The following is a 14,251-nucleotide window of genomic DNA, read 5'->3' on the forward strand; positions in this document are numbered from 1 at the left end:
AATAAAAGAATGTGTGGTCAGTAGATGATCACTATTGTTTTGGGGGTCACTAGTAGGTCTAAGGTCAAGGTCACAGTGACCTTGGGACTGGAAATAAGTTTCAGCTCAATAAATAAAGAACTCTTTTGCCAACATTTGTCAGACTTCATCGGGTGATTCCATGTGGCCAGTAGATAAGGTCACTGTGACCTTTAGTCAGAAAATGATTTCCGCTTAATATCAAAAAAAAAAAAAAATTTGGTCTACAAGCGTTAAACTTAATAGGTTGATTGCTGGTGAACTGTAAATGACCCCTTTAATTCTTTAGCTCGACTTTTTAAAGAAAAAGTAGAGTTGTTGCACTCGCTCCTGCGTCGGCGTCGCCATTGGTTAAAGTTTTTGATAAAGTCAAATATCTCTGTTACTATGAAAGCTATTGACTTGAAACTTTAAATACTTATTTACTATCAAAGTCTTCACAGGAGAAACAATCCCCATAACTCTTGATTTGAATTTTGACAGAATTATGCCCCTTCTTAACTTAGAATTTTAGGTTAAAGTTTTTGATAAAGTCAAATATCTCTGTTACTATCAAAGCTATTGACCTGAAACTTAAAAAGCTTATTTACTATCAAAGTCTACACCAGGAGAAACAATCCCCATAACTCTTGATTTGAATTTTGACAGAATTATGCCCCTTCTTAACTTAGAATTTTAGGTTAAAGTTTTTGATAAAGTCAAATATCTCTGTTACTATCAAAGCTTTTGACTTGAAACTTAAAATTTCAACTTACCATCAAAGTCTACACCAGGAGAAACAATCCCCATAACTCTGTTTGAATTTTGAGAGAATTATGCCCCTTTTTTGTTAAATATTTTTGATAAAGTCAAATATCTCTGTTACTATTAAAACTTTTGACTTGAAACTTGAAATAGTTATTTACTATCAAAGTCTACACCAGGAGAAGCAATCCCTATTAGTCTGGTTTGAATTTTGACAGAGTTATATCCCTTTTTAACTTGGAATTTTTTTTTACTGGCAAAGCTCTAATTCAGAGTCAAGCACTGAGAAAAGTCAAGCGCGTTGTCTTACGGACAGCTCTTGATAGGATTGGCAGGTCAAATGTTACGGTCACATTGACCATGAGTCTGAAAAAGGTTTCCACTCATTAACTATAGAATGCTTCAGCCTAAAGCCTCCAAACTTCATAGGATGATTGGCTTTGATCAGTTGATGACTCCTATTGTTTAGGAGTTGACTGGTCAAGGTTACAGTGACCCTTAAAGACTGAAAACAGATTTCACTCAGTTACTTAAAAAAGCTTTGGTCTTCAGTTTTCAGACTTTGTAAGATGATTGCCTGTGGTCAGAAGATTATCCATTTTGTTTTTGGGACATGTAGGTCAAAGATCAAGATCACAGTGAACTTGAGGTTAAAAATGGTTTCCACTCAATATCTGAAAACGCTTTGGCCTACAGTTGTCAGACTTCGTAGGGAGATATGGTCAGACGATGTTCCTTAATGTTTTTTTGGGTACCCTTTTGAAGTGATAAAATCTATGTCATGTATTGAGTTTGAAATATTTTTGCTAAATAAATGCTAAGTATGTCTAAATTGTGGATATGATTTGTTACTGTCAAAAAGAACCAAGATCAGTTAACCTGTTCATTCTACATTTTACAAAAAGTGTTATAAACTATTTCAAATCTGTGATACAAAAATCAGTATCTTTATTTACACAGGTGTTAAAATGGATGTTTATCTGACATTGAGAAATAAATTTTATATATCTGACATTGAGAAATAAATGTATATCTGATATTGAGAAAAAATAAAAGAAATAAAAATCCAGTATTTAATACATGTATTTGTAAAAGCCTATGTACAATTTTCAGACTTTGTACATATATTTCAAGGGTACAGGCTACTTCACTCATTTCTGGAAAGTTATTTTTGTGCTTTAAAGGGTACATTGTACTTTGCGACACACCATTACATAACTGAATTACTGTTGAGAAACAGTGTTCAACTCAAAGAAAATATTTACTTTGCAAAATTTCACTTGTCAGATGGTTTATATACTGAGTACATCTAGAGCTCTAGCTATTCTACTGACCTTGGCGTCGGCGTCGGCGTCACACCTTGGTTAAAGTTTTGCATGCAAGTACATACAGCTATCATTTAAAGGCATATAGCTTTGAAACTTATTTTTTTCTTTTTCTAGGCCAATTACCAACCTCAATGGGGCAAGTTCCATAACTCTGACATGTATTTTGAGCAAATAATGCCCCCTTTTGGACTTGGAAAATCCTGGTTAAAGTTTTACAAGGGGCCTCCGTGGCCGAGTGGTTAGAGTCGCTGACTTCAAACCATTTGCCCCTCATCGATGTGGGTTCGAAACCTCATTTGGGGTGTAGAATTCTTCACGTGAGGAAGCCATCCAGCTGGCTTACGGAAGGTCGGTGGTTCTACCCAGGTGCCCGCTCGTGATGAAATAGTGCACGGATGGGCACCTGGGGTCTTCCTCCACCAATAAAGCTGGAAAGTCGCCATATGACCTTAAATTGTGTCGGTGCGACGTTAAACCCAACAAAATAAATAAATAAAGTTTTACATGCAAGTTACTATCTCCAAAAGAAATGCAGATATTGAATTGAAACTTCACATGTGTCTTTTGGCTGCTTTCACGAAATGAAACAATTTTTTTATGAAAAGATTTAAATAAGAGGTAATTTAACCATAAACTTCAATGTCAGATACTGCCAATTGCTGCTAAATGTCTTCGTATCATCACAGTTTGTAAAATATATTGTTGAAACTGGAGAAAAGTGTAATCGTATCCGGATATAATATCTTGGGTAAATATCGAGCTGTGTTATGAAATTTTAACAAAAAAACTAAAAACAAACTGAAACTGGTAGACTATACTGTCAGTACATCAATCATTAGCCGACTCAGGCCCTTCAGGCCTTTGATTTCTTTTTCTAGATCAATTACCAACCTCACTGGGTCAAGTCCCAAAACTCTGACATGTATTTTGGGCAAATTATGCCCCCTTTTAGACTTAGAAAATTCTGGTTAAAGTTTTGCATGCAAGTTACTATCTGCAGAACAAATGCAAATATTAAATTGAAACTTCACATGTGTCTTCGGGGATATAAAACTAGTTTATTGCATCAAGTCCCATAACTCTGACGTGCATTTTGGTCAAATTATGTCCGCTTTTGATCATAAAACTTCTTGTTAAAGTTTTGCATGCAAGTTACTCCAAAACAAATGCAGATACTGGATTGAAACTCTGTAGACATTTTAACATTTAGGGTAACATTTTCCTGCTTCTGAGACAATAATTTGTATAGTCGAGCATTGGCTGTCTTACGTACAGCTCTTGTTTAACCTGATAATTGACAAGAAAACTGCATTTACATGATGTTTTTTTTTTTGGGGGGGGGGGGGGGGTTTGGATGATGGTCAGGTTTCTACATGATTTTACAATACTACTACACAAACTTCAAATATACATGTACAAGGGAAGTATGAAAAAATCGAGGGAAAAAAACACATTGTGTTTCTAGATGTAAAGGGTGTGTAAAAAGTTTGTTCCTATTTTCACCATATGCATCATTTTCAAATGAGTTTTTAAGTGCTGCTGTAATTTAAACATTCAGACAAGAACACACACCCATCCCTGGATTTGCCACTCTTATGCCACCCTTTTCAGTGGTGGAGTATTTAGACAATTTTCCACCAATATGCCACCAGAATGGTGAAAAAATGAACAGGACAGTGGCAAACCTGTTTTCCACTAAATTCCACCTTTTTCCACTTGTGCACACCTTTAGGTGGCAAAAAGTGGAGTATTTAGACAGTTTTACACCATTATGCCACCATGATGGTGGAAAATTTGTTTGCCACTAATCTCCACCAATCGCCACCTTCATGATGGCAGTAAGTGGAGTATTTAGACATATTACCACTAAAACGCCACCATTATGGTGTAAAATTATTTTCCACTAAACGCCACTTATTTCCACCTGTCGCCACCTAATAGTTGGCAGTAAGTGGACAAAATTTCACCAAAATGCCACAATGGTGGCAGTCCTATTTTCCACTAAATGCCACCAAATAGCTGGTAATAGGTGGAAAATAAGTGGCAACTAGTGGAAATCAGCTGCACCTGCTGGATCTGAAAAAAATCAGTAGCAAGTGAAAATCAAATTATATTCACATATTTTTTATTTTTATGAAAAATCAAAGCCCCTTCACAAGAAATCACAAAAGAACTGAACACGAGGATCAGAATGTTGTCAATGCAGTCTTATTTTTTCATAGTCCAGGATGGCTTAAGTAGATTGCGAATGACTCTCCAAATTTCATTCCTTTGGATATGAGGCCATTTTTCCAGCACACAATCTGTAACAGCAAACCATACATCTATTAAGGTATTAGCTCACTAATAAAGAACCTCTTTTTTGAAGAGTATTCAATTCCTACCTTAAACCTACTTTTACTGCAATTCTTAGGGGGGCGTAGGTTCAAGCCCTACTGGGACCAAATTCCCCCCCCACCCCCCTTATTTCCCATTTTTAATACTAAGTTTTTACTTCTTTCAAGACTTATTATTGATGTTTTGTACAAAAATGGAAAAAGATAAATCTTATAAGCCGCTTTATTGGTGTTCAAAGAGAATTTACTACTTAACTAGAAGGGGTAGAGTTACACATCTTTAAAAATATTGAGTTACGCACGGTGAAAGTTCTCTATTTTGCTTTCACTCTTAGATTATATATTGTGGAAGGAATTTAGGTAGGTTTTACGTCTTCCCTAAAGTTATTTTTGAATGGAGTAAGCAAAATTCAAAACAGAAACACATCATTCGACATTATTTTTTCAGTATTTCAAAATTAATGGTAAAATGAGTTCTCTGCAAACGTTTGGGATAGAGGCTATCATTTTGAAAATTTGTGACAATTCTAAATTTAGCTTAAAGGAGCAGATGCCAAAGTTACTCAAAATTTATAAAAAAGGCACGGTAAAAGTTGTTTAAAATTTGCAAAATAATGCAAAACACGGTTACTTTCAGACTATACCAAGCAAAGGCATTTGTAAACATTACTATTAGTGACCTAAAATTTCCTCTAGGAAATATGAAATTAAAAGCCTGAACTTACTCACTGACCTGAGAACAAACTCTACATACTTAATCTATGTCAAATAATATGCCATATCTTTATTAAAACTGTGAGAAGTTTCATCGAAATCTACATTATAGAAAAATTTCTATTCACTCAAAAGGTTAAATATTTTGTGGGAATAATTTTATGCATCTTGAATCAATAATAGTGCAATAACACTGCAAGAACTTGAGATTTGATTAAAGATGTGGAAGCACCATTGCTCCAAAGTGATTTACACTTGTGTAAAATTTCATGAATATCTATCAATTGATTACTTGTTATGTAGGAATTTATAGATTAAAAACAAAGGGCAATAACTCTGGTTACTGAAGTGATCCTGATGGAAATTGCACATGCAATGCTGTCCTGTAGTGATCTACATTTTTATAAAGTTTCATGAAGATCCAGCAATAGATACAGGAAAAATCCCTATTTTTTACCAAATCAAGGGGAAATACTTCTTTTACTAGGTAAATAATTGAGCAGTGTTAATGAGCTTATAATAATTACATGAGGTTTAGTGATTCTGTAGACTAAGCTACTAAAATATTTTTCCAATTACAAGCATTTTCATTTAATCTAACGGATGGATGAAGCAGAAAGGACAACGCCAAAAATAATACCACTCCGCCTTTGGCAAAAGATAATAATGGCACTTGGGTTTTTCATCATATTTATAATTAATATTTCTCATATAATATGCCAGGAAATTCTATTAACTGGTGTATTTGTTTAAAAGAGATAGGTAAAATTAAGGGTTATTTAAACATAAGCTTTTGTAAAAACATATAATATTTACCTGATTCAGAATTATCTTGATATGTTTCTTTTATGCAGTAATAAGCTGTATGCTGCTCCGGTATATACAGTCAGGCAGGCAGATCATGTCACAAAGTTGCACTTTTTTCACAGAAGGTTCCTGGTATGAACCTAAGTGCTAATCAATAATGTAAATGATTACAAAATGATACAATTTTACAAGCAGTGTTATAAACATGATTGAGCTATATTCCAGAAAATATATCTGGGATTTATCCATCTGTCAAACTTCCTAAGACATAAAAGGAGATTTTTATGCCCCCGAAGGGAGGCATATCAGTTTTCAACTGTCCGTCCGTTCGTTCCTTAGTTCGTTAGTTAGTTCGTTCGTCACAACGTTAACTTTTTGCATGAAGGCACTTCACTCGCGAACCACTGCACCCAGGACCTTTCAAACTTCACATGCTGATAGTACTTATTGAGTACACCACCCCTAATGACTTTGGGGTCACCAGGTCAAAGGTCAAGGTCACAGGGGCCAACGTTAACTTTTTGCATGAAGGCACTTTACTCGCGAACCACTTCACCCAGGACCTTCAAACTTTACGTGCTGATAGTACTTTATGAGTACACCAACCCTACTGACTTTGGGGTCACCAGGTCAAAGGTCAAGGTCACAGGGGCCAACGTTAACTTTTTGCATGAAGGCACTTTACATGCGAACCACTTCACCCAGGACCTTCAAACTTCACATGCTAATAGTACTTATTGAGTACAACACCCCTACTGACTTTGGGGTCACCAGGTCAAAGGTCAATGTGCTGCTGGGGCATTTGTCACCATTAGTGACAGGTCTTGTTTTAATTTTAATTTCAAGCAGTTTTGTAAATGTTGTTTTAAATTCAAATATTTGTTAAGAGTAAGTAAGACAATGTTAAAGACAGTAATAATTAAAAGAAAATAAACAGTATAATATTGTTACCTGTCAGAATGTGTTTCCATGTTCTCCCTGACTGACTCATCAAATGCCGGATTTCAAATTTTGGTATTACTACACAGATAAATTGATTCCACACATACACTTTTTTGGTCAGCTAAAGAATATGTCAAATACTTAAGTTGAAAAGCTATTGTAAAAGCATCCGTTTTATATACACTTTTTTCAGTTAATGAAGAGCAAGAACTATTTCTTTGCATCTGACCTGATGTTTGCCTGCATATATAAATCTTAACTGACCCAAGTTCCACCTGGGGTTGTTTCTATACATTAGTGTGGGAGCTTGTAACTTGATCTATCATTAATCTTATCTTTAACCAACTTTCACTCATGCAGAAATAATACACTGCAGACACATTCAAAATAGATCCTTTCAGATTCAGCCAGTACAGCCAACTTCCTCTAGTTGCCACCTATTTTCCAACTTTTTCTGTCTTTCAGAATTGTTGATTGAAAAAGTGACTTATTAATATTTACATTGAATAATATAATACAAAAATATAATAAATAATAATAAATATTCTGTCTCACAAAATAACCAAAATTCAAATTTTCTGTATACCACTCTGAATATCATTTTGTCCAGCTGGAGTCAGCGTAGACTGATTCTCATTTTAACGAAACCCTTTGAAAAAAGGAGCCTGGTTATACTTTGTTCAGTATGTATACCAATCGGTTGCGGGATGATAACTCAAGAACGCTTTAGCCTATGATCATGAAACTTTATATGGAGGTTGGTCATGACCAGCAGTGACCCCTATTGACTTTGAGGCCAGTAGGTCAAAGGTCAAGATCGCAGTGACCTGGAACAGTTAAACAGTTTCCAGATGATAACTCTAGTACTCTTGGGCCTAGGTTCATGAAAGTGAATGGGAAGGTTAATCATAACTAGCAGATAACCCCAATAGATTTTGAGTTCGGTAGGTCAAAGGGCTAGGTCACTGTAAGCTGGAACATTTAAGCCGTTTCCGGATGTTAACTTGAGAACTCTTAGACCTAGGATCATGAAACTAAATAGGGAGGTTGATCATGACCAGCAGACGACCCCTATTGATTTTGAGGTCAGTTGGTCAAAGGTCTAGGTCACATTGACCCAGAACACTAGAACCTTTTTTGCCCAATAACAAGAGAATGCTTTGGTCTAAGATCACATTTGATACAGAAGTCACTTATGACTGGTAACTGACCCATAATTATTGATTTGAGGTCAGTAAATCAAAAGTCCAGTGCACAGTGACCAAATGATGTCTGTTTCTTGTACAGTTACTGAATGCATGAAGGTGGGGGTGGGGGGGTGGGGGCATTTTGTGTTCTACGAGCTGTTGTCAATGTGGAGCAAAGTCAGGGTCCGTGTCAATTAGGCCTGAAGTTTGAAATTTAGTGTCCATTACACCTTGATTCAACCCTGAGTTCATGTGAAGATTTTTGTACAGGGTAATCCAATGTCTTATAGTTCACTTTTAAATCAAACATCACAAAAGTTTTTTTTCCACCTATTCGCCACCAAAAAAAATTTCTAAGTCCCTATTTTCCACTAAACGCCACTCAATTTCCACCATGAAAAAAAAACCATGTTCTACTTTCCACCAATTTCCGCCTTTTTACCACCATAAAGAAAAACTATGTTCAAATTTACACCTAATGCCACATAAATGCCACCAAAACAAAGTGGCTTTTGGTGGCAAATTTACCACTTTTGTGGAAAAAAGAGTTGAATTACACCAAACGCCAGCTAAAGCCACCTATTTCCACCAATTGCCAATTGCCAATTGCTTTATCCATGGAAATAAGTGACAAACAGTGGCATTAGGTGGCAAATCTAGGGACGGGCTGAGTTTCAGAAAATTGAATAAAAATATTATTATTTCCGCCATTTTCCGGACAAACTGGATTCTTTGTGTATAAAACATATATATATATATTGAAATCAATTTCGAAAAGGCAGATATTTTCACTACCCCCATCCACTTAATTATACAGTTTACATGTACTGTTCACTTAAGTATGTAGGAGCGAATTTTTTCTAACGTTAAGAATTTTTTCATACTCTGTGAGCTTGAAAACATTAATTTCCAAGAAAAGCAAGAGAAGAAAAAACATAGGTCACCGAACTCGTTTTAATTTTATAGGGCATTTTAAGCGTTTCTGAAATTTTGTAAAAATGAAAAAATGGTGGTACTTTATAAAACATATAATATCCCACTTAATGTGATAGGTATTTTGGGTCTTACAGGTCAGTATGAAAACAAGGTGATGTCAGTATTATGTAGGCATAAATGTCACTAATAAATCTCTTTCAGTTTTTACATGTTGACATAATTACCCCACCTACTTTATTTTCAATGGAAAAAATGGTATTTAGATCTACAAAAAAATTCTGGCGCTAAGATTTTCAAAATATGTTGCAGCTTTAATGACACACAAAATTGCTTCATATTGGAAAGTAAAAAAAGATAGGGTCACCTTGCATGTAAGAGATTTATTAAGAAAAAACTATTAAAAACTGTCGATATTTTTTGTTATTTTTGTTTTAATTTATATTTCTAGATAATATAAAGTGCTATCTTGAAAACTTTTATCTCAATTGTAGCTTATTATTATATGTATCAGTCAGAAAAATATCAAAACCAAACCTGATCTACTTTTAAAATTAATAGATATTTGAAATCACCTACCCCTACCCTATTGTAAATCTTACGTCAATTTTAGGCAAATGCCAGCCAAACATAAGGGTGAAAATTTATTTTTCTCAAAAAGTAGAATCTGTTTGATTAAATGGTCCATTATGAGCCATATTTTAATAATTTATCATTATTTTTTGGCAAAACATTTGTTATCCCCTGATGAAGTCGGAGGGAATATTTAACTAAAACTTAATGTACATGTTCACCACTATAAGGTTATGCGGATCCAGATTGCCCAAGTAACACCAGAGTTATGGCCCTTAGAAGTTTCTTGTGTTGACTATATAGGGTACTATAAATATGGCAATTTCTGCTTCATAACTTGTGATATATTTGACCTAGAACTATGAAACTGAAGTTGAATTAAGATCACCATAATGTGGTTGAGCACACATAATTTCTTTCGGATCTCTTTACTTACTTCAGAGTTATTGCCCTTTAATTGTTTAAAAATCCACAGATTTGTATATAACAAACCAACCAGTTGGTAGAATTTCATTAAACCAGACCTGGGTCCAATTACAGTTATAATTTAATTAATTATAATTAATTACAGTTTTTCAATTAATTGAAAATAATTGATAATTGAGACAAAAATCAATTATTTTAATTGTAATTAATTAATTAAAATCCGAACAAATGCAAAATAATTGTCAATTAAATTCAATTACTCTTCAATTACATGTAGCAAACTGTTACAAACATATTTGGCAATTAAATATTGGCAAAAATACAGGTTATTGTGAAGTAGCTGTTATCACCTTTGGATATAAATTTCACACTTGCTGGTCATCTAAATTTTTAATAATGATTTTTAATAGTGATGTTTTATAGTCTCTTATAATTCCTATGAAGGAGTGGCTTTGTGTTATGTAAATGGTTTTATCTGTAAATTGTAATGTACACAAAGATGAGACTCTAAAATATAAGTTAAGTCGAGTTGAGTTGAGTTGAGTTCTAAAGAGGTAATAATGTAATCTGGATATGAATGTGAAACTGTTACTTGACCCTTGATGAATATTAAGCCGTTTAATTACAATAACTAGTAGTATAATCAGCCTGAAGGAAGAGAATTTGATGTCATCAATTGTACAGAGTGGGTAAGTAAGAAGTGTTCACAATCTAGATGTTCACCAATGCAGGGTATAAAACATTACTTGAATATATGAATGTACTTGACGTTTCACATTTGATTGTTGTCCACACAACTTGAATTTTAGCATGTTAAAACATTATATTACCGAAGGATACTAGTGGGAATTTTAAAGCGAAATGCCAATACTGTTTCGAAATTTAATAAGGACTTATAAATCTGCATCATTAATATGTCTTTGATATTAACATCATGACTATTTGTGAATATATTGCCAAATAATTAAAAAAAAAATTATTTTCCTTAAAATAATTGCTATTGATTAATTACTTCTGTAAAAAGCAAGTAATTGTAATTTAATTGAAGCATTTCTGTTTTAATTGTAATTAATTACTTTTGAAAATAATTGAACCCAGGTCTGCATTAAACTTCTTTCATTCTTTTTCATGAACATTTATTATAAATGTGTAAAGTTGTGTACCCACACCTGGTTACCCCCTTGCCTTGGTCACACCCGCTCCCCCAACCCTTCCCCCCACCCCCCCAAAAAAAGAAAATATTCATTCCTTATTTAATTTTTTTTTCAAACCTTCCATGAATATTCATCAACATGCATGGTTGTACCGTTCCCTCAACTCGCTACTCCACCCAGTCATGCCCAGCATTCCGATCATGCATCCCCCCAACATTTTTTTTTTTTCATTTTTTTTTTTTTTCATTTTTAATTTTCAGTCAATATTTATAATCAACATGTGAAGTTTTGTACCTTCACCTGGTGTCACCACCGCCAGCCCCCTCCCCCCAATGTTTTTCCATTCCTGTTTTTTTAATGTTCAGACCTTCAACATCACCCACCCTGCCGCCAGCCATGTTCAAGATATCTTACTTGATTGTGCTCCCTTTAGGACATCTGTTCTTTTAAGTTCAAATGTTCATGTTCAGACTACTTGAAGACAATAGAGAGTTTGAGATTTCAAACTTCGCCTTCACCTTCAACGTCTCTCATATATATTTTGGGTGAAACGTCACCGATATGCGTGTAGTTTATTTATATCACACGTTGCTACTAAAGTTTTCAATGTAATATCACGTAAGCCTAAGACTTCTCTTTATTACTATTCGAAATAAAAAGCTTAGTTTCCGGATTTCTGCTTATTAAGTTATTTGATTATCCATATATATAATTAGACTAAATTTGATGCGAAACACTATCAATAGGTATACGAATAATGAAGTTTTGTATGGCTAATGATTTTAACTAAATACATTGAACTGAACCTGGAAGTATGAAGTTATCAACTGATTTTGAGAAACTTTGAGATTTTGTTCAAACTTAAACTTCTACGGCATATTTGTGTCCCCAGGCGGTATCGATTATACCAGATTGGCCTTTTTGTCGTATGAAGTGAAGTTTTGAACGTCCGAAGATGAGATATCACGAAAGTCGAAACTTCATTCTTTTTACATCTACTCTGTCCACGTACTCGGCATCAAAGACTGAAATCTGGATGGAGGCACATGGCATGACAGTCATTTTACTTGAAAAATAAATAATTACGCGCGATTATCATTTGGTGGAATATTTTATTTTCACATCCAAATAAAATCAATCTGTTTCTGTCGGACACTTAATACTACAATTGCGTTTTAATTATAAACATAAAATGGTACTAGTAAGACGGAAACTTCTTCTGAAGTATCAGACAATTTCAGATCTATGATATCATGATGAGAGACGTTTTCTGTTAGCCGTATGGGATAACTCCATTCTTTAAATGCACGGAACCAGAGCCTGGCAGAGGGAAATTCTGGGTTAATTCCCCCCTTTGATTCTTACATTTTACAAAGAAAGTCGGTCTTGAAACTCGGTGTGACCCTACCCTACCCCTACCCCCCTCCCCGCCCCCCCCCCCCCCCTGAAATGGGTGACCCCCTCTTTAATGTTGGTGTCCCTCTAACCCAAATTCCTGGATCCGCAGATGCTTTACTTATAAAATAGTATATTAAAATCATATTCTGCTGTCTGAGAGTTTGGCATCATAGAGTGTCATTATCACGTCGATATGATCATTATAGGTTATTAACTTTGTATGTGGATATATGCACGAGTTCTGCAGCGGTAATATTGCGCGACCTTAGGGGCGCAATATTGTCCGCGAAAGAACGATGATAACCTTTTTATTACATATCCACTATCAAATGATTGATTCATATCTAAATTATCGTTTTGTCACGAAAGACAGGAAAAAATACGGGAAAAAAATCTCCGAAAACGCAATAAACAAATCAAACTGACGCGCATTAATATTTTCCGCGAAAATAACCTCTACTTGTTGTCGCAACATGCGCTCGAACGCCACGGACGTCACGCGATTCTTTCCACTACAACGTTAAGAAAACATTCCACGTCCTATATTAGTCCAACTCATTTCAGTCTGATAAATTACTACGTGCCAGTGTCTAATAGGTCAGATTAATCAAAGTGTAAAAGTAAACAAAATGTTGCATAAATTACAAACTAAACAAACACACAATAGCAATAAAAATCTAAAGAAACGAGATCCGCAATGGACGGACCGTCAGGGGAGGTAATTAGAGTCACGGATTGGGACTAGTCCGATATGAAAGCGTTCAAAGTCATGATATGGAAAAATATTGCACGATCGCGGTCCATTGAAACCCAGTGGAAAATAATAATCATTTTTATTTCCTCTCATGTATGATTTCCAATCGTGCATTGTATACTGACTATACTGACATAATTTTATATAAAACGTAAATGTTTGGAGCAACACTAACGAGTATTTACATTGTTCACATTGTTTTATCGTTTTATTTTATTTATTTTTTTTTTTGTCTGTTTATTTTTTTTATTTTATTTTTTTATTTTTCTTTGTTGTTGTGGTTTTTTTTGTAATCGCTCTAATATCCATGCGATGATTATATTAACTGAAATGTTTTTTATTTAATTTTCATTTTTTTTTATTTTTAAAACTTCTTGTAAAATTCCTGCCCTTTCGGACAATTGGCATCAAAATGCACGAAAAACACGATCATAATTACGGATAAATTGAATAGGCGGATTAAAAGAAGTAAGGTTCATTCTAATGTTTGAAATCTCAAGGAATTTTAATCTAACTTCAACTTCATACGTTAACTTCGCAAGAGACGTTGAAGGGGAAGGCGAAGGTTGAAATCTCAAACTCTCTAATATTTCATTCTAGTTACACTTCAAGCACACATTTAAAATAATTCCATTTAATTCTAAAGGCTAAGCTTATTACAGTAAACATATTCCATGCAAAAATAATTTCATTAGTCAGGATCAACATAACATACATTTATTATGTACACTTAAAACATTCATTTTCTGTTAAATTGGTTTATTCATTAAATGAAATTATTTGCTTCTTAACTTTTTGCTGGATATATTTTTTGTAACCCCCCATGAGTGGTGGGGGCATATAGATTTGCTCTTGTCCGTGCGTCCGTCCGTCCGTCTGTCCGTCTGAAGTTCGTGACGCGCCTAGCTCAAAAAGTATTCGATATAAATTGATGAAA

This window comes from Mercenaria mercenaria, chromosome 6 (assembly GCF_021730395.1).
Source record: "Mercenaria mercenaria strain notata chromosome 6, MADL_Memer_1, whole genome shotgun sequence".
Taxonomy (NCBI): Eukaryota; Metazoa; Mollusca; class Bivalvia; order Venerida; family Veneridae; genus Mercenaria; species Mercenaria mercenaria.